The 19,822-nt window shown below is 50.8% G+C and overlaps 1 protein-coding gene across 1 annotated transcript in view; it reads left to right on the top strand.

The window, feature by feature from the left end:
• Nucleotides 1–19,822, top strand: part of LOC140482503 (SPRY domain-containing protein 3-like) — an 815,899-nt gene that overhangs the window by 507,157 nt on the left and 288,920 nt on the right. The window lies entirely within an intron of this gene.

The raw sequence follows: 19,822 nt of genomic DNA, 5'->3' as shown, positions 1-19,822 counted from the left end.
TTCCTGTCCTGATCTCTGTCTTCCTTCTCCAGATGCTTCCACTGGGGTTTGGAGGAGACCCAGGGTAGCGGGTTCACATGTATAAGTGACATCTGACTTATTTATTCAAAGACATGGCTTACAGCAGCTGCTGAAGGGAAAATAAATTGGTCTCCTGCAGGTGTCAAATGTTTTATTTCTGCAGAGAACTCTTGAGTTTGTAGATATCTGATGACTGAAAGGGGTGTCACGGTGGCTCAGTGGTTAGCTCTGCTGCCTCACAGCACCAGGGACTTCAGATTCGATTTCACCCTCAGGTGACTGTCTGTGTGGAGTTTGCACATTCTCCCCGTGTCTGCGTGGGTTTCCTCCGGGTGCTCCGGTTTCCTCCCACAGTCCAAAGATGTGCAGGTCAGGGTGGATTTGCCATGGGAAATTATCCGTAGTGTTCAGGGATGTGTAGGTCAGATGCATTAGTCAAGGATAAGTATAGGGTAGGGGAATGTGTCTGGGTGGGTAACTCTTCGGAGGGTCGGTATGGACTTGTTGGGCTGAAGGACCTGTTCCCACACTGTAGGGATTCTATTATTCTCTCCATGTTGGTAACAGCCACAGGCTATCCAGCTTCCTGGGAACCAATCATATCATTGTTGCCAGGCAAGAGGCCTTTATCATTGCTAACCCATTGACTAATCAGCCTCTTGCTGATTTGCCTTTTGTTCACACCTCTAGCTCCAGCTCAACTGCAAACTATCGGCCACTGCTTGAATCAGCAGCTGTGTAACCATCACTTACAATGATGGGCAGAGAAATTGCTCTTACTAAGTGCCCAATCCTTCAATAACCCTTGGTTTTTAAACCAGCCCATTTCCCTGTTCCAGACCACAATCAGGAATAGGAAAGTATGATCCAACTCTGATACATCGGACAATCTGATCGTTTCATGGGTATCTTTCAATTCCAGATTCTTGAATTGGATTTAAACTCCAGCCATTGCTAAGGTGAGCTCTGAGCTTCAGGATGATACTGGCACAATACCACCAACCCCCTCTCAATAGGAATACATATGTACACTCTGAACATGTCATATCCCAGTTGGTGTTAGGAGTACAAGGAAAGAAGTTGGAGAACACAGGAACATGGGAATGTCGCTATGGTATCAAGGTCAGCCAAGTGGACCTCATAGAATGAGTTGCCTGATTGGGGCTGTTACCTGATCCAATCAGGGAGCCCTGGCTGACAGATATAAACAGGAAGGTCAGAGGTTCTGTTCACTCTGAGAGCTGGCTCTGAGGGAGCTGGATCAGTGTCAAGGACTCTCCCCGTGGAAATAAAGGGGGACCTGGTGACAGGATACTAGCCTCTGTGGAGTTACTTCAAGGAACATTTGGATTCAAAGTGGGAGGAGGCCATTCAGCCCTTTGAGCCCGTTCTGCCATCTAACATGATCATAGCTGATCTTTTCCTGGTCCCAGCTCCACTCTCCCACCTGCTCCCCACAGCCCATTATCTTGTTTTCCATCAGAAACCTATTGATTTCTTTCTTGAATCTGTTCCTGATTCTGCCTCCCCTGCCCTCTGGGACAGTGAGTTCCACAGATTCCTGACCCTCTGAGAGAAACTGTTTCTCCCCATCTCTGTTTGAACCTCCCTCCTCCCATTCTATATCAGTGATCCCTTGATGGAGACTGTCCTACAAGGAGGAACATCTGTTTAACCTCCACCTTATCGATTCCCTTTAGTGTTTTATATCCCTCAATCAGCTCCCCCTTATTCTTCTGAACCCCAGTGAGTACAAGCCCAAGTTATCCACCCGCTCCCTGTGGGACAGCCCTTTCATCCCTGGGATCAAGCCGGTGACCCTCCTCCGAACTGCCTCCAGTGCCACCACATCCTGACTCAGGTAAGGAGAACAAACCTGACACACTACCCTCGGTCTGGGCTCACCAACGTCTGATATAATTGTAATCACACTTTTATAATCTCACCCTTTTACAATAAATGCCATGACTCCATTTGCTTGTCTTACTATACACTGCCCCTACATCCCCATTTTCTGAGATTCATGCACAAGGACACCCAGATCCCTCTGCACGGACACACACTGAATCTGCTTCCCATTTCAATAATAACTTGCCCTTCGGTTTTTCCGGCCAAAATGGATAATTTCACACTTATCCACATTAACTCCATCTGCCAGATGGGAAGTAAGGTTCAATTGCACCAGTCAGCAATATTTGAAGAGGCTTCCATTTGGCCTCCCATAGTGTGTTCTGTGAATTCTTTTTTTCCAGAACTTTCCAGTTATTTGCTGAAGACACAGGGCAGTTGGCACACTAATTGTCTCTCAGTCACTGGTTAGAGACAACAGTTTAAAGAATGCTGAGCTATCCTCTGGGTTTGGTTAATTCACTGCTCAGCAACACAGAAAGAGAGAGAGAGACACAAAGAGAGAGAGAGAAAACAATAGAGACGGGGAGAGAGAGAGAAACACAGAGAGACAGATAGACAGAGAAAGACAGAGAGCGACAGAGGGTGGGGAGAAAGAGAGAGAGAGAGAGAGAGAAAGAGATAGAAACACAGGGACAGAGAGAGAACCAACCTTTCTCTGGTGCAGTCTGGAGATATCTCTGTCTGTATTGGTCACACACCTTAATATCCAGCTGCCCAAGAGCCAATCAGAGAGTTGTTGCCATGCTGATGACTCGTAGCCTGCACATTGCACAAACCAATCAGCATTCTGTCTCCGGGCAGACCTCACATTATCGATTCCCTCCGGGCATGTGCTCACATCACTCATTCCACATCCCCCCCTCCCCCCAACTGAGCTGAACAAAGCAGCAGAGTAAATACAACTCACAATGAGCTCCGGGGTCATTCACTTTTAAAACTATAGCAGCCCCCTACCAATCGAAGTAAAGAAAATAAAAACATCAAACGGTGGCACAGTGGTTAGCACTGCTGCCTCACAGCACCAGGGACCCGGGTTCAATTCCCGCCTCAGGCGACTGACTGTGTGGAGTTTGCACGTTCTCCCCGTGTCTGCGTGGGTTTCCTCCGGGTGCTCCGGTTTCCTCCCACAGTCCAAAGATGTGCAGGTCAGGGTGGATTGGCCATGGGAAATTACCCCATAGTGTTAGGAGCATTAGTCAGAGGGAAATGGGTCTGGGTGGGTTACTCTTTGAAGGGTCGGTGTGGACTGGTTGGGCCGAAGGGCCTGTTTCCACACTGTAGGGAATATACTCTAATCTAAACCCTCAAACACTCATTAAACACTCCCAGGACAGGGATAGCACGGACTTAGATATAGAGTAAAGCTCTCTTGACACTATCCCCATCAAACACTCCCAGGACAGGGACAGCACGGGGTTAGATACAGAGTAAAGCTCCCTCTACACTGTCCCCATCAGACACTCCCAGGGACAGGGACAGCACGGTGTTAGATACAGTGTAAAGCTCACTCTGCACTGTCTCAATGAAATGTGAACAGTGTGAGGTTCCCAGTGCAGCGTACAGACTGTGAGAATTGTGTGACAGGGCCATGATCAGGTGAAAGTGCCTGCTGCCTCTCAGGAGCTGAGTTTAGTTTCTCGCTGAGATGGTGTTTGGTTCTGTGATGGAGTTGCTGTTCCCACGGGAGAGGGTGCAGACTCCCTGAACCCGGTGTGGAGTGAGACTGCACTCAGGCACTGTATCGGGTTGCTGGCTGGGAGTGGGGACAGGTAATGGTTTCAGGCGCAGGACAGGGGAATATGTTGGTGAGGCTGGCTGCAGTGACAGGGAGGTGCTGCCTGATAGTGTCCTGGGCTCTGTATACCGTGTATTTCGGTTCTGCACAGTGGGGCTTTTCTTGTGGGCTGTGTGCAGTTTCTGAGTGGCTCTGAAATCTTCCACCAACTGCTGGTATCTGAGAGCTATGTTTGCACAGCTGCCCAATCTGAGGCTCAACAATGGATCAAAGATGACACAGGCTCTAGTACAGAGGCCAGCTCGGCACAAAACACAGTGATTACATTGGAGCAGCCAGACTCTCTTTATTCCTAATTAAAACCGTATTCGCAAATGGGCACAGACTCATTCCCTCTCTCCCTCTCTCTCTGTCTATCTCTGTCACACAAAGATTCTAACACTCTCTCCCTTCTCTCAATCTCTTTCCTCTCACTCTGCGGTTTTCTCTCTCTCTCTCTCTCTCTCTCCTTCCCTCCAAATCTTGCCCACACTGGCACAGAGCAGATCAGAAATAATCCGAGCTAGATTCCACCCTCACGCCCTGAACTGTGTGTATGGGGGAGATGTGGGGTTGGTGTGTGGTGGGGGTGGGTGGGAAGGCAAGTTGCCCTGGCTTTGACCTGACTCAGATCTAGGCACAATGTGGGCGAGGGCTGAGAGACAGGGGCCAGTACGTTGTTCACAAACAGCTCCAGTTTCGGATTTTGGTGCTTGCTTTCCCAAGGATTCTGGTTGCAAAAGCCAAGGTGGGAATTTGGTCCCTGTTCCCTCACAGGGTGGGTCAAGAGATGAATAGAGAGTCAGTCATGTTCTCCTGGACCTGGGCACAAACAGACAAAAAGAAAGACTTGCACTGATGTAGCGCCACTGACAACTTCAGCACATCGCAGAATGCTGCAGAACACACGCCTTAAATGAGTTGTAGTTGCAAAGTAGGAAATGGGGGAGGTAATTTATGCACAGCAAGATCCCATGAGCTACAATGTGATAGTGATGAGGGGATTGGTCCCTGTGATGCCAATGTTGGGATAAAAAGTATGCAAAAATCTTCACTGATCTCCTTGCCCGACTTCAAACTGATCCCACACGATGCTTCATGAACTCCTGAAAAAGCAGATGGGACCTCAACTCAAATCTCAGTCAAAAGGCAGCATTTGTGAGGCCCTCATTCAGCACTGACCCTCTGACAGTGCGGCACTCCCTCAACACTGACCCTCTGACAGTGCAGCACTCCCTCAGCACTGACCCTCTGACAGTGCGGCCCTCCCTCAGCACTGACCCTCTGACAGTGTGGCACTCCCTCAGTACTGACCCTCTGACAGTGTGACACTCCCTTAGCACTGCCCCTCCAACAGTGCGGCACTCCCTCAGTACTGACCCTCCGACAGTGCGGCACTCCCTCAGCACTGACCCTCTGACAGTGCGGCACTCCCTCAGCACTGACCCTCTGACAGTGTGGCACTCCCTCAGTACTGACCCTCTGACAGTGTGACACTCCCTTAGCACTGCCCCTCCAACAGTGCAGCACTCCCTCAGTACTGACCCTCTGACAGTGCAACACTCCCTCAGTACTGACCCTCTGACAGTGTGACACTCCCTTAGCACTGCCCCTCCAACAGTGCGGCACTCCCTCAACACTGACCCTCTGACAGTGCGGCACTCCCTCAACACTGACCCTCTGACAGTGCAGCAGTCCCTCAACACTGACCCTCAGACAGTGTGGCACTCCCTCAACACTGACCCTCTGACAGTGCAGCACTCCCTCAGCACTGACCCTCTGACAGTGCGGCACTCCCTCAGCACTGACCCTCTGACAGTGCAGCACTCCCTCAACACTGACCCTCTGACAGTGCGGCACTCCCTCAGCACTGACCCTCTGACAGTGCAGCACTCCCTCAACACTGACCCTCAGACAGTGCGGCACTCCCTCAACACTGACCCTCTGACAGTGTGACACTCCCTTAGCACTGCCCCTCCAACAGTGCGGCACTCCCTCAACACTGACCCTCTGACAGTGTGACACTCCCTTAGCACTGCCCCTCCAACAGTGAGGCACTCCCTCAACACTGACCCTCAGACAGTGCGGCACTCCCTCAGTACTGACTGTCTGGCATAACTTAACACCAGTGACTCTAGAAGGGGGATTTGGCAATTGATGAAAAATGGAATTGTTAAATGTGTTTTTGATGAACCCAAAGCAAATTTAGGGGAAGAATGAGAAGGAAACAGAAAGGGTCACCTGATCTTTTGTTTGGTGGAGCTGGTTCAAGGGACTGAATGGCCTGTTGCTGCTCCTAAAGTGTTTGTTTTTAAGAGTTCTGTTTGGGAGAATTGTGTGTGTGTGTCTGTCTGTCTGTGTCTGTGACTGTGTGTGTGCCTGTGACTGTGTGTGTCTGCGTCTGTGAGTGTGTGTCTGTGAGTCTGTGTTTGTGTGTGTGTGTCAATGAGTGTGTGTGTATGTGTGAGTGTGTGTGTCTGTACATGTGTCTGTGTGTGTTGTGGTCTGTGTGTGTCTGTCTGCATGTGAATGTGTCTGTGTGTGTTGTGTGCTGTGTGTGTGTCTGTGTGTGTGTCTGTGTGTGCGTGTGTCTGTGTGTTTTGTGGCTGTGTGTGTGTGTCTGTGTGTGTGTCTGTGTGTGCGTGTCTGTGTGTGTTGTGGGCTGTGTGTGAGTGTGTGTCTGTGTGTGAGTGTGTCTGTGTGTGAGTGTGTCCGTGTGTGTTGTGGGCAGTGTGTATGTCTGTGTGCATGTGTCTGTGTGTGAGTGTGTCCGTGTGTTAGTGTGTCTGTGTGTGTGTGTCTGTCTGTCTGTTTGTGTGTGTGTGTCTGTGTGTGAATGTGTCTGTCAGTGTGTGTGTGTGTGTGTCTGTGTGTGTGTGTCTGTGTGTGTGTGTGTCTGTGTGTGTGTGTCTGTCTGTGTGTGTGTGTGTGTCTGTGTGTGAGTGTGTCTGTGTGTGTGTGAGTGTGTCTGTGAGTGTGTGTGAGTGTGAGTGTGTCTGTGTGTGAGTTTGTGTGTGTGTGTGTGTGTGAGTGTGTCTGTGTGTGTGTGAGTGTGTGTGTGTGAGTGTGTCTGTGTGTGAGTTTGTCTGTGTCTGTGTGTGTGTGAGTGTGTGTGTGAGAGTGTGTCTGTGTGTGTTTGTCTGTGTCTGTGTGAGTGTGTGTGTGTCTGTGTGTGTGTGAGTGTGTGTCTGTGTGTGAGTGTGTCTGTGTGTGAGTGTGTCCGTGTGTGTTGTGGGCAGTGTGTATGTCTGTGTGCATGTGTCTGTGTGTGAGTGTGTCCGTGTGTTAGTGTGTCTGTGTGTGTGTGTCTGTCTGTCTGTTTGTGTGTGTGTGTCTGTGTGTGAATGTGTCTGTCAGTGTGTGTGTGTGTCTGTGTGTGTGTGTGTCTGTGTGTGTGTGTCTGTCTGTGTGTGTGTGTGTCTGTGTGTGAGTGTGTCTGTGTGTGTGTGAGTGTGTCTGTGAGTGTGTGTGAGTGTGAGTGTGTCTGTGTGTGAGTTTGTGTGTGTGTGTGTGTGTGAGTGTGTCTGTGTGTGTGTGTGAGTGTGTGTGTGTGAGTGTGTCTGTGTGTGAGTTTGTCTGTGTCTGTGTGTGTGTGAGTGTGTGTGTGAGAGTGTGTCTGTGTGTGTTTGTCTGTGTCTGTGTGAGTGTGTGTGTGTCTCTGTGTGTGTGAGTGTGTCTGTGTGTGTCTGTGTGTGTGTCGGTGTGTGTGTGAGTGTGTCTGTGTGTGTCTGTGTGTGTGGCTGTGTGTGTGAGTGTGAGTGTGAGTGTGTCTGTGTGTGTGTCTGTGTGTGTGTGAGTGTGTCTGTGTATGTGTCTGTGTGTGTGTCTGTGTGTGTGTCTGTGTGTGTGTGAGTGTGTCTATGTGTGTCTGTGTGTGTGGCTGTGTGTGTGAGTGTGAGTGTGTCTGTGTGTGTGTCTGTGTGTGTGTCTGTGTGTGAGTGTGAGTGTGTCTGTGTGTGTGTCTGTGTGTGTGTCTGTGTGTGAGTGTGAGTATGTCTGTGTGTGTGTCTGTGTGTGTCTGTGTGTGTGTGTCTGTGTGTGAGTGTGAGTGTGTCTGTGTGTGTGTCTGTGTGTGTGTCTGTGTGTGAGTGTGAGTGTGTCTGTGTGTGTGTCTGTGTGTGTCTGTGTGTGTGTCTGTGTGTGTGTCTGTGTGTGTGTGTGAGTGTGTCTGTGTGTGTGTCTGTGTGTGTCTGTGTGTGTGTCTGTGTGTGTGTCTGTGTGTGTCTGTGTGTGTGTCTGTGTGTGTCTGTGTGTGTGTCTGTGTGTGTGTCTGTGTGTGAGTGTGAGTGTGTGTGTGTGTGTGTCTGTGTGTGTCTGTGTGTGTGTCTGTGTGTGTGTCTGTGTGTGAGTGTGAGTGTGTCTGTGTGTGTGTCTGTGTGTGTGTCTGTGTGTGAGTGTGAGTGTGTCTGTGTGTGTCTGTGTGTGTGTCTGTGTGTGAGTGTGTGTGTGTCTGTGTGTGTGTCTGTGTGTGTGTCTGTGTGTGAGTGTGAGTGTGTCTGTGTGTGTGTCTGTGTGTGTGTCTGTGTGTGTGTCTGTGTGTGAGTGTGAGTGTGTCTGTGTGTGTGTCTGTGTGTGTCTGTGTGTGTGTCTGTGTGTGTGTCTGTGTGTGAGTGTGAGTGTGTCTGTGTGTGTGTCTGTGTGTGTGTCTGTGTGTGAGTGTGAGTGTGTCTGTGTGTGTGTCTGTGTGTGTGTCTGTGTGTGAGTGTGTGTGTGTCTGTGTGTGTGTCTGTGTGTGTGTCTGTGTGTGAGTGTGTGTGTGTCTGTGTGTGTGTCTGTGTGTGTCTGTGTGTGTGTCTGTGTGTGTCTGTGTGTGTGTCTGTGTGTGAGTGTGAGTGTGTCTGTGCTGGTGTAATGTGATCTGACAGCACCCCCTGCTGCCCCGAGTGGGAGCAGTGAAAATACCTGCTCCTGATCTAGAGTGCCTGGCTCCAGAGTGAGTCTGGGAGTGTTCTGAACCTCACCCTGTCCAGTTTGTGAATGATTTTATGCTGCAGGAGCACGGAAGAATAGAGTGGAGCACAGCATGCAGAGACTTCTTGTGTATTTGCCCATGGGGCACGTGTGTCACTCGGAGAAAGTGAGGACTGAAGAGGCTGGAGATCAGAGTCTAGATCAGAGTGGTGCTGGAAAAGCACAGAGGGTCAGGCAGCATCCGAGGGGCAGGAAAACCGACGTTTTGGGCAAAAGCCCTTCGACAGGAATGAGGCTGGGAGCCTCAGGGGTGGAGAGATAAATGGGTAGGGATGGGGCTGGGGAGAATGTAGCTGAGGGTGCGAGAGGTGGATGGAGGTGGGGGTAAAGGCGATAGGTCAGAGAGGAGGGTGGAGTGGATAGGTGGGAAGGACCTTGGACGAGTGGGACAGGTCATGAGGGCAGCGCTGAGCTGGAAGTTTGGAAGGTACTGAGGTCACTGGCAAGTCCAGCGTTTCTTATCCTCCTGTAATTGCCCTTGAACTCAATCATTTCCCGGGGCAGTTAGCAGTCACCACGTCGCTGTGGGTCTGCAGCCACATGTAGGTCAGGCCAGGTAAAGATGGCAGATTTCTTCCCCTGAAGGATATTATATCAGGTGGGCTTTTATAACAAGATCAGATAGTCTCACAGGCACCAGCTCACAATTCCAGATTTAATTAATTGACTGTTGATTCCATTACTCTTGAGCATTTGCCTTGGTCTCTGAATGAACACTTCAGTTCCATGACTATCGTCTGTGCTAACCAGTGCTATGTCTTCAGTTTCATTGGCTGCTCATCCCATTGATCCTGGAAGTTTAATTTCCATGAGGATGTTCCCATAGTTCTAGGTTGTGTAAAGATGTTCTCTCTCACAGCCCCAAGAGCTCGTGCCATTGGTTAATGGAAGCAGGGCATCTTTGGCCTCATTATTCAAACTGATTGACAACTTGTCCACCTCAATCAAATCTCTCCTCAATCTCCTTAGCTCCAATGAGAAACAATCCCTATCCTGGTGCACTCCTTCCTAAAGTGCTGTCATTGAGTCATAGAGATGTACAGCACGGAAACAGACCCTTTGGTCCAACCCGTCCATGCCGACCAGTTATCCCAACACAATCTAGTCCCACCTGCCAGCACCCGGCCCATATCCCTCCAAACCCTTCCTATTCATATACCCATCCAAATGCCTTTTAAATGTTGTAATTGTACCAGCCTCCACCACTTCCTCTGGCAGCTCATTCCATACACGTACCACCCTCTGTGTGAAAAAGTTGCCCCTTAGGTCTCTTTTATATCTTTCCCCTCTCACCCTAAACCTATGCCCTCTAGTTCTGGGCTCCCCGACCCCAGGGAAAAGACTTTGCCTATTTATCCTATCCATGCCCCTGATGATTTTATGCCCCTCGATAGGGTCACCCCTGCAGTGACCAGCACGTGACCCAGTGCTCTAGGTGGAGATTATCTCGAGCTTTATAAAGAACCTTGATGTGGAGGTGCCAGTGTTGGACTGGGATGGACAAGGTCAGAAGTTACGTGACACCAGGTTATAATCCAGTAGGATTATTTGAAATCACAAGCTTTTAGAGCACTGCTCCTTCGTCAGGCGTTGAAGGGGCAGCGGTTCGAAAGCTTGTGATTTCAAATAAACCCATTGAAATATAACCTGGTGTCATGTGACTTCTGACCTTGTCCACCCCAGTCCAACACTGGCACCTCCACATCACGTGCAGCAGGGTCATAAAATAATAATTCATGCCACACAAATGCCAGGCTATGACCATCACCAATAAGAGACAATCTAACCACTGCCCCTTGACATTTAATGCCATTACTGTGACTGAGTCACCCACTATCAACATCCTGGGGGTTACCATTGACCTGACTCACCACATAAACACAGTGGCTACAGGAGCAGGTCAGAGGTTAGGAATGCTACAGTGAGTAACTCCCCTCCTGACTCCCCCAAAGCCTGTCCACCATCTACAAGGTACAACTCAGGAGGGTGATGGGATACTCCATTATGCCATTATAAGGCAACCTTAGGTGGCGATGGTGAGGGAGTCAACTATGATTATAAATAGGATTTTAAACATCATTTTCCCATCACGTTATTACTGCTGAAAGGTGAGTATTATAAGTACTTTTCTAATCAACTTGTTCAGAGAACATATGACACACCAGGAGAAAGTGAGGACTGCAGATGCTGGAGACCAGAGTTGAAAAATGTGATGCTGGAAAAACACAGCAGGTCAGGCAGCATCCGAGGAGCAGGAGAATCGACGTTTTGGGCATAAGCCCTTCTTCAGCACATTCCAGCATCTGCAGTCCTCACTTTCTCCTAACATATAACACACCTCTGGAACAGCTGGTCCTTGAACCTAGACACCCTGCTCCAGAGCTGGGATACTACCACGCTCTCTGATGTGTGGCCAGGGTGTGGTGCTGGGTTAGGCCTGAGCTACAATCAGGTACAAGCCAAGGTTTTGTTGGAGCATCAGCTGATGCTGTTCTTTCACAGCCAGCAGACACATGGTAACGTGGGCCTGGGTCTGAAGGCTTTACACAGACAGGAATCTGAGTGTGGTTGATGAGCAGGAAACACTGGGGCCTTCCTGGAAAGCCACCCTGTTCCTAGGAAGAGGTATGTGGAAAACCTGGAGAATCCACTGGCTCATTTACAGAAATGTGAGCTCGCTTCCAATGGATGCACTAGCTTCCGTCCATCCGGCTGGCAGAGTGGGTGGGAAGAGGGGGTGAGGGTAATGTTCTTGTTCCAGGGTTGCAGACCATTGATTGTATTCTCAGGTTGACCGGCTGGGGCACTGGAATGCTTCAGGGATTAAAGACAGACACAGACAGAGTCAGACTAAGGTAATTGAAACTTGCTGAGGATACAAAGTGAGGGAAGGGTAAGCTGTGGGAGGGACACAAAGAGTTTATAAAGAGATAGTGACAGATAAAGTGAATGGGCATCAAAGTGGCAGGCAGAGGGTCTGTGAGGTCACTCACTTCATTTGTAAGAATAGCGAAACACCATATGCATTAAAAAGTACAAACATTGTAACTTGATGTTCAGAGGGGTGTGCCTGTACAAGGAGGACATGAGGGTAGCATGCTGCAAATATAGCAAGCAGTCAGGAAAAGTGATGGTGCAGTGGCCTTTATTGGAAGGGGATTGGGGTACATTGACGAAGCAGTCTTGTTGTTGTCACGGCAGGGGTTCAGGAGAAGGGTGTGACTGTTTTGGATTGAAATGAGGAAAGCCTTGTTCACTCACGAGAGATTGTGAGGTTTCGGAATTCTCTGCCTCAGTCAGGAGTGAATCTTCATTGTCGAATATATTGAAGCCATGATGCGGAGTTTCCAGTCTTGGCCTGGGGTTGATAAGGTCAGAAGTCACAGAACACCAGGTTATCGTCCGACAGGTGTGTTTGAAATCACAAGCTTTCGGAGCATTGCCCCTTCACCCAGCTGCCTGCCTCCCTCCACTTCACCTGACAAAGGGGCAGCGCTCTGAAAGCTGGTGGTTTCCAATAAACCTGTCGGACTATAATCTGGTGTCATCTGATTTCTGAATATATTTAAGGCTGAGACTGATAGTGAACTGAGGGAAACAGAGGACAGGTACAGTGGAGTTGAAGCCCACAGTCAGCCATGGTGGTATTGAATGTTAGAGCACGTTCAATGGGCTGAATGGCCTCTTCCTGCTGCTAGATGTTGTGGCCTTGATGTGAGAAACAGACTGGGCATTGATATAGTGCCCAGTCTCGGCCGATGTATCTCAATCTGCCCATTCCACCAACAATATTCCTGTGCCTGTGGGTGATGTGTGAACTCACAAAGATGTCCCTCTGCCACATGTTGGTCCCTCTACTGAGACCGTGCGATTCATTGCCAAGTGGGAGTCCTCCTGTAGTTTTCAAACACTCTGAATTGCCCGAAAAGTGCACTACATGGAGGGTGCAGGGTGGGTTACAAATCTTCTCAAGCTGACATCAATGTCAAAATATCACCAAGTATCCCATTCAAAACATCCCAAAGTGGGGCCTGGGGTTAAAGAGAGTTTTCTCAATGACAGGAGGAGACCATAAGAACAGACATTAGGCCATTCGGCCCATTGAGTCTGCTCTACCTTTTCATCATGGCTGACAGACCTGACTCTGCCAAGAACACCTCACCCTTCAATTCTTTTGATGATGCCACCCTGGTCAGGTCAACTCCAAACCATCCTCCCCTGACCAGACTAAGGCCCACATCTCCCACTCTCCAAGCACATGCCCTTCCTGCCCCACACCAGGTGGGTTTGCAGCCCTCACCTCATTGTTACCCAGAGTGTCAAACTCTGCAACACATGGCCTCCCTTCCCGTCCCCTCCCTCAGCCCCTCGAGTATCTGTGTGTCCCTCCCCTTTCAGTCTCCAGCACAGCAAGTGTGTCCAGGATGAACAAACAGGCCAACCCAGGCCTTTGGGACACAGATGGAAGAGGTCTTTGTTTCAGTGTATCTCTTTGTTTCCCTCTTCTCCCTTTCTCTGTCGCACTCAGAGGAACAGGAGCAGGCCATTCAGCCCATTGAGCCTGACCTGCTGTTCAATGCAATCATGGATAATCTAACAATTCAATCCCTTTTACCCTCCCCGCTCCCCATAACCCTGTACCTGGCTGGCTATCAGAAATCAAACAAACTTAACCTGAAACTGATTCAGATACAGAGCTTCCACAGCCCCCTATGGGTGAGAACTCCAAATGTTCACAACTCCCTCAGGAAAGGAAATTCTCCTGATCTCAATTCTAAGTGGTATTTCATTTACGATTATGTCCCTTAGTTCCAGACTCCTGAAGCAGAGAAACTTCTTCCCTGTGTCTCTCCTGTCTATCCTTCCCAGGATTTTGTAAATTTCAATGGGATCAAACCCTCATTCGTCAGCATTTAAGAGAATCCAAGCCCAGTTTGTCCAATCTCCCTTCACAGGACAGTCCTGCAATCCTGAGAACAAATCTTACACCTTTTCCTGATCTCCTAACTCTTCTCTCGAAAGAGAACCAACTTAGTGCAGCCTGTCCTCATAAATTAACCTCATGTTGGTGAATCTGTCCTGCCACATCCAGTAGTGACTGGGGGTGGAGAATTAAACAACTCACTGGAGCAGGAGGCTCCACAAATCTCCCCCCCCCCTCAATGATGGAGGGGCCCAGCACATCGGGGTAAAGGTTAAGGCTGAAGCTTTCCCACCAACCTTCAGCCAGACGTCCCGAGTGGGTGATCCATCTCAGCCTCCTCCAGTGGTCCCCAGTGTCACAGACACCAGTCTCCAGCCAATTCGATTCACTCCACGTGATATCAAGAAACAGCTGGAGACACTGGATACTGTAAAGGCTATGGGCCCTGACAACACTCCAGCAATAGGACTGAAGACTTGTGCTCCTGAACTTGCCTCTCCCCGAGCCAAGCTGTTCCAGTCCAGTTCCAACACTGGCATCTACCCGACAATGTGGAAAATTGCCCAGGTATGTCCTGTACAGAAAAAGCAGGACAAATCCAACCCGGCCAATTCCTGCCCCATCAGTCTCCCCTCGATCATCAGTAAAGTGATGGAAGGGGTCAGTAACAGAGTTATCAAGCAGCACCTGCTCAGCAATAACCTGCTCAGTGACGCCCAGTTTGGGATCCCCCAGGGTCACCCAGCTCCTGACCCCATTACAGCCTTGGGTCAAACATGGACAAAAGAGCTGAATTCCAGAGGGGAGGGGAGAGGGACAGTCCCTGACATCAAGGCTGCATTCGACCGAGTGTGGCATCACGGAGCCCTGGCTAAACTGGGATCAATGGGTATCAGGGGGCAAACTCTCCGCTGGTTAGAGTCATACCTGGCACAGAGGAAGATGGTTGTGGTTGTTGGAGGGTCAGTCATCTCAGCTCCAGGACATCTCTGCAGGAGTCCCTCAGGGGAGTGTCCTAGACCCAACCATCTTCAGCTGCTTCATCAATGACCTTCCCTCCATCAGAAGGTCAGAAGTGGGGATGGTCCCCGATGATTACACAATGTTCAGCTCCATTCCCCACTCCTCAGATACTGGAGCAGTCCATGTTCAAATGCAACAAGATCTGGACAATCTCCAGGTTTGGGCTGACAAGTGGAAACAGTATTCTTGCTGCACAAGTGTTAGGCTGTGACCATCACCAAAGGGACAAACTGTACCCATTTACTGGAGGTTACTATTGACCAGAACATGAACTGGACTGGCCATAAAAACAAAATGGCTACAAAATAGGGTCAAAGGCTTTGAATCCTACATTCTTTCCCTCCCCCACCCACACTCAGTAGCAGCAGTGTGCACTATCTACAAGATGCTCTGCAGAAATTCAACAAAGATCCTCAGGCAGCACCTTCCAAACCCACACCCATTTCCATCTAGAAGGACAAGGGCAGCAGATCCATGGGAACACCACCCCCTGCAAGTTCCCCTCCAAGCCCCTCACCATCCTGACTTGGAAATATATCACTGTTCCTTCAGTGTCACTGGGTCAGAATCCTGGAATTCCCTCCCTAAGGGCATTGTGGGTCTACCCACAGCACATGGACTGCAGCGGTTCAAGAAGGCAGCTCACCCCCACCTTCTCAAGGGGCAACTAGGGATGGGGACTTGAAGGGCTTTTGCCCGAAACGTCGATTTCGCTGCTCCTCGGATGCTGCCTGAACTGCTGTGCTCTTCCAGCACCACTAATCCAGTATTTGCTTTCCAGCATCTGCAGTCATTGTTTTTACCTCATGGGGAATAAATGCTGGGCCCAGCCAGTGATGCCCATGTACTGATTAGATTAGATTAGATTAGATTACTTACAGTGTGTAAACAGGCCCTTTAGCCCAACAAGTCCACACCGACTCTCCGAAGCGCAACCCACCCATACCCCTACATTTACCCCTTCACCTAACACTATGGGCAATTCAGCATTGCCAATTCACTCTAACCTGTACAATGGAGAAACATAGATAAAGAATCCACCAATGATAATGACTCCTTCCCGAGGTGCCAGGAGCAGAGCTGAGGCAAAGGCAGAGTTTGACACAGCAGGAACATCACTTCATCCTGTTTGAATTCCAACAGTTGGCATTCATCAGTCTTTTTAATGATTTTTTACTCTCTGTAATGGGCTGCAGATCAGTCCCCACTGTATTCACACTGTCTTTCCTCTGATTCCCCTCAAACTCTCACATTGCCCATCTCATTAACCCATTCTTCCCACCCGACTCACCCTCAATGCTGAGGAAGGCAAGCTGTTCGGTCTTTCACTCTGTTTAAATGTCAACGACATGAACTATTGGCAGAGACTTCATAAAAGATCCTGTTAGCCAGTCAGAAAATCCACAACACAGTTGGAAAGGGACAAGAGGAAGTGAGGCAGCTGCACACAGATTCCACTCGGATTAACAATCAAGAATGCACTGCTTTCTCAGCTTGGAGCAGATTCAGACAAAACACTGCAATTCTCACTCACCTCACACACATCCCTTTGAGATTCACTGGGGTACAGTCCCACACACACTGACCCTCACTGGGGTATACTCCCACACACACTGACCCTCACTGGGGTACACTCCCACACACAGTGACCCTCACTGGGGTATACTCCCACACACACTGACCGTCACTGGGGTACAGTCCCACACACACTGACTCTCACTGGGGTACACTCCCCCACACACTGACTCTCACTGGGGTACAGTCCCACACACACTGACTCTCACTGGGGTACAGTCCCACACACACTGACCCTCACTGGGGTACAGTCCCACACACACTGACCCTCACTGGGGTACACTCCCACACACACTGACTCTCACTGGGGTACAGTCCCACACACACTGACTCTCACTGGGGTACACTCCCACACACACTGACCCTCACTGGGGTACACTCCCACACACACTGACTCTCACTGGGGTACACTCCCACACACACTGACCCTCACTGGGGTATACTCCCACACACACTGACTCTCACTGGGGTACACTCCCACACACAATAACTCTCACTGGGGTACACTCCCACACACACTGACCCTCACTGGGGTACACTCCCACACACACTGACCCTCACTGGAGTACACTCCCACACACACTGACTCTCACTGGGGTACACTCCCACACACACTGACTCTCACTGGGGTATACTCCCACACACGCTGACTCTCACTGGGGTACACTCCCACACACACTGACCCTCACTGGGGTATACTCCCACACACACTGACCCTCACTGGGGTACACTCCCACACACACTGACCCTCACTGGGGTACACTCCCACACACACTGACTCTCACTGGGGTACAGTCCCACACACACTGACTCTCACTGGGGTATACTCCCACACACACTGACTCTCACTGGGGTACACTCCCACACACACTGACTCTCACTGGGGTACACTCCCACACACACTGACCCTCACTGGGGTATACTCCCTCACACACTGACTCTCACTGGGGTATACTCCCACACACACTGACTCTCACTGGGGTATACTCCCACACACACTGACTCTCACTGGGGTATACTCCCACACACACTGACCCTCACTGGGGTATACTCGCCCACACACTGACTCTCACTGGGGTATACTCCCACACACACTGACCCTCACTGGGGTATACTCCCCCACACACTGTCTCTCACTGGGGTATACTCCCACACACACTGACTCTCAGTGGGGTACAATCCCACACACACTGACCCTCACTGGGGTATACTCCCACACACACTGACCCTCACTGGGGTACACTCCCACACACACTGACTCTCACTGGGGTACACTCCCACACACACTTGACTCTCACTGGGGTATACTCCCACACACACTGACCCTCACTGGGGTATACTCGCCCACACACTGACTCTCACTGGGGTACACTCCCACACACACTGACCCTCACTGGGGTATACTCCCCCACACACTGACTCTCACTGGGGTATACTCCCACACACACTGACCCTCACTGGGGTACACTCCCCCACACACTGACTCTCACTGGGGTATACTCCCACACACACTGACTCTCACTGGGGTACAGTCCCACACACACTGACCCTCACTGGGGTACAGTCCCACACACACTGACTCTCACTGGGGTACAATCCCACACACACTGACCCTCACTGGGGTACAGTCCCACACACACTGAATCTCACTGGGGTACAATCCCACACACACTGACCCTCACTGGGGTACAGTCCCACACACACTGACTCTCACTGGAGTACACTCCCACACACACTGACCCTCACTGGGGTACAGTCCCACACACACTGACCCTCACTGGGGTATACTCCCACACACACTGACCCTCACTGGGGTACACTCCCACACACACTGACCCTCACTGGGGTACACTCCCACACACACTGACTCTCACTGGGGTACAGTCCCACACACACTGACTCTCACTGGGGTATACTCCCACACACACTGACTCTCACTGGGGTACACTCCCACACACACTGACTCTCACTGGGGTACACTCCCACACACACTGACCCTCACTGGGGTATACTCCCTCACACACTGACTCTCACTGGGGTATACTCCCACACACACTGACTCTCACTGGGGTATACTCCCACACACACTGACTCTCACTGGGGTATACTCCCACACACACTGACCCTCACTGGGGTATACTCGCCCACACACTGACTCTCACTGGGGTATACTCCCACACACACTGACCCTCACTGGGGTATACTCCCCCACACACTGTCTCTCACTGGGGTATACTCCCACACACACTGACTCTCAGTGGGGTACAATCCCACACACACTGACCCTCACTGGGGTATACTCCCACACACACTGACCCTCACTGGGGTACACTCCCACACACACTGACTCTCACTGGGGTACACTCCCACACACACTTGACTCTCACTGGGGTATACTCCCACACACACTGACCCTCACTGGGGTATACTCGCCCACACACTGACTCTCACTGGGGTACACTCCCACACACACTGACCCTCACTGGGGTATACTCCCCCACACACTGACTCTCACTGGGGTATACTCCCACACACACTGACCCTCACTGGGGTACACTCCCCCACACACTGACTCTCACTGGGGTATACTCCCACACACACTGACTCTCACTGGGGTACAGTCCCACACACACTGACCCTCACTGGGGTACAGTCCCACACACACTGACTCTCACTGGGGTACAATCCCACACACACTGACCCTCACTGGGGTACAGTCCCACACACACTGAATCTCACTGGGGTACAATCCCACACACACTGACCCTCACTGGGGTACAGTCCCACACACACTGACTCTCACTGGAGTACACTCCCACACACACTGACCCTCACTGGGGTACAGTCCCACACACACTGACTCTCACTGGGGTATCCTCCCACACACACTGACCCTCACTGGGGTACACTCCCACACACACTGACTCTCATTGGGGTACACTCCCACACACACTGACCCTCACTGGGGTACAGTCCCACACACTGACTCTCACTGGGGTACACTCCCACACACACTGACCCTCACTGGGGTACAGTCCCACACACACTGACTCTCACTGGGGTACACTCCCACACACACTGACTCTCACTGGAATACAGTCCCACACACACTGACTCTCACTGGGGTACACTCCCACACACACTGACCCTCACTGGGGTACACTCCCAAACACACTGACTCTCAATGGGGTACACTCCCACACACATTGACTCTCACTGGGGTACACTCCCACACACACTGACCCTCACTGGGGTATACTCCCCCACACACTGACCCTCACTGGGGTACACTCCCACACACACTGACCCTCACTGGGGTACACTCCCACACACTGACTCTCACTGGGGTACACTCCCACACACTGACTCTCACTGGGGTACACTCCCCAACACACTGACTCTCACTGGGGTAGACTCCCACACACACTGACCCTCACTGGGGTACACTCCCACACACACTGACCCTCACTGGGGTACGCTCCCACACACACTGACCCTCACTGGGGTACGCTCCCACACACACTGACCCTCACTGGGGTACACTCCCACACACACTGACTCTCACTGGGGTACACTCCCACACACACTGACTCTCACTGGGGTACACTCCCACACACACTGAC

The sequence above is a fragment of the Chiloscyllium punctatum genome, chromosome 10 (genome assembly GCF_047496795.1).
Source record: "Chiloscyllium punctatum isolate Juve2018m chromosome 10, sChiPun1.3, whole genome shotgun sequence".
NCBI classification, from domain to species: Eukaryota; Metazoa; Chordata; class Chondrichthyes; order Orectolobiformes; family Hemiscylliidae; genus Chiloscyllium; species Chiloscyllium punctatum.
The sequence above is the reverse complement of the archived record's forward strand: the minus strand, read 5'-3'. Positions and strand labels throughout refer to the sequence as shown.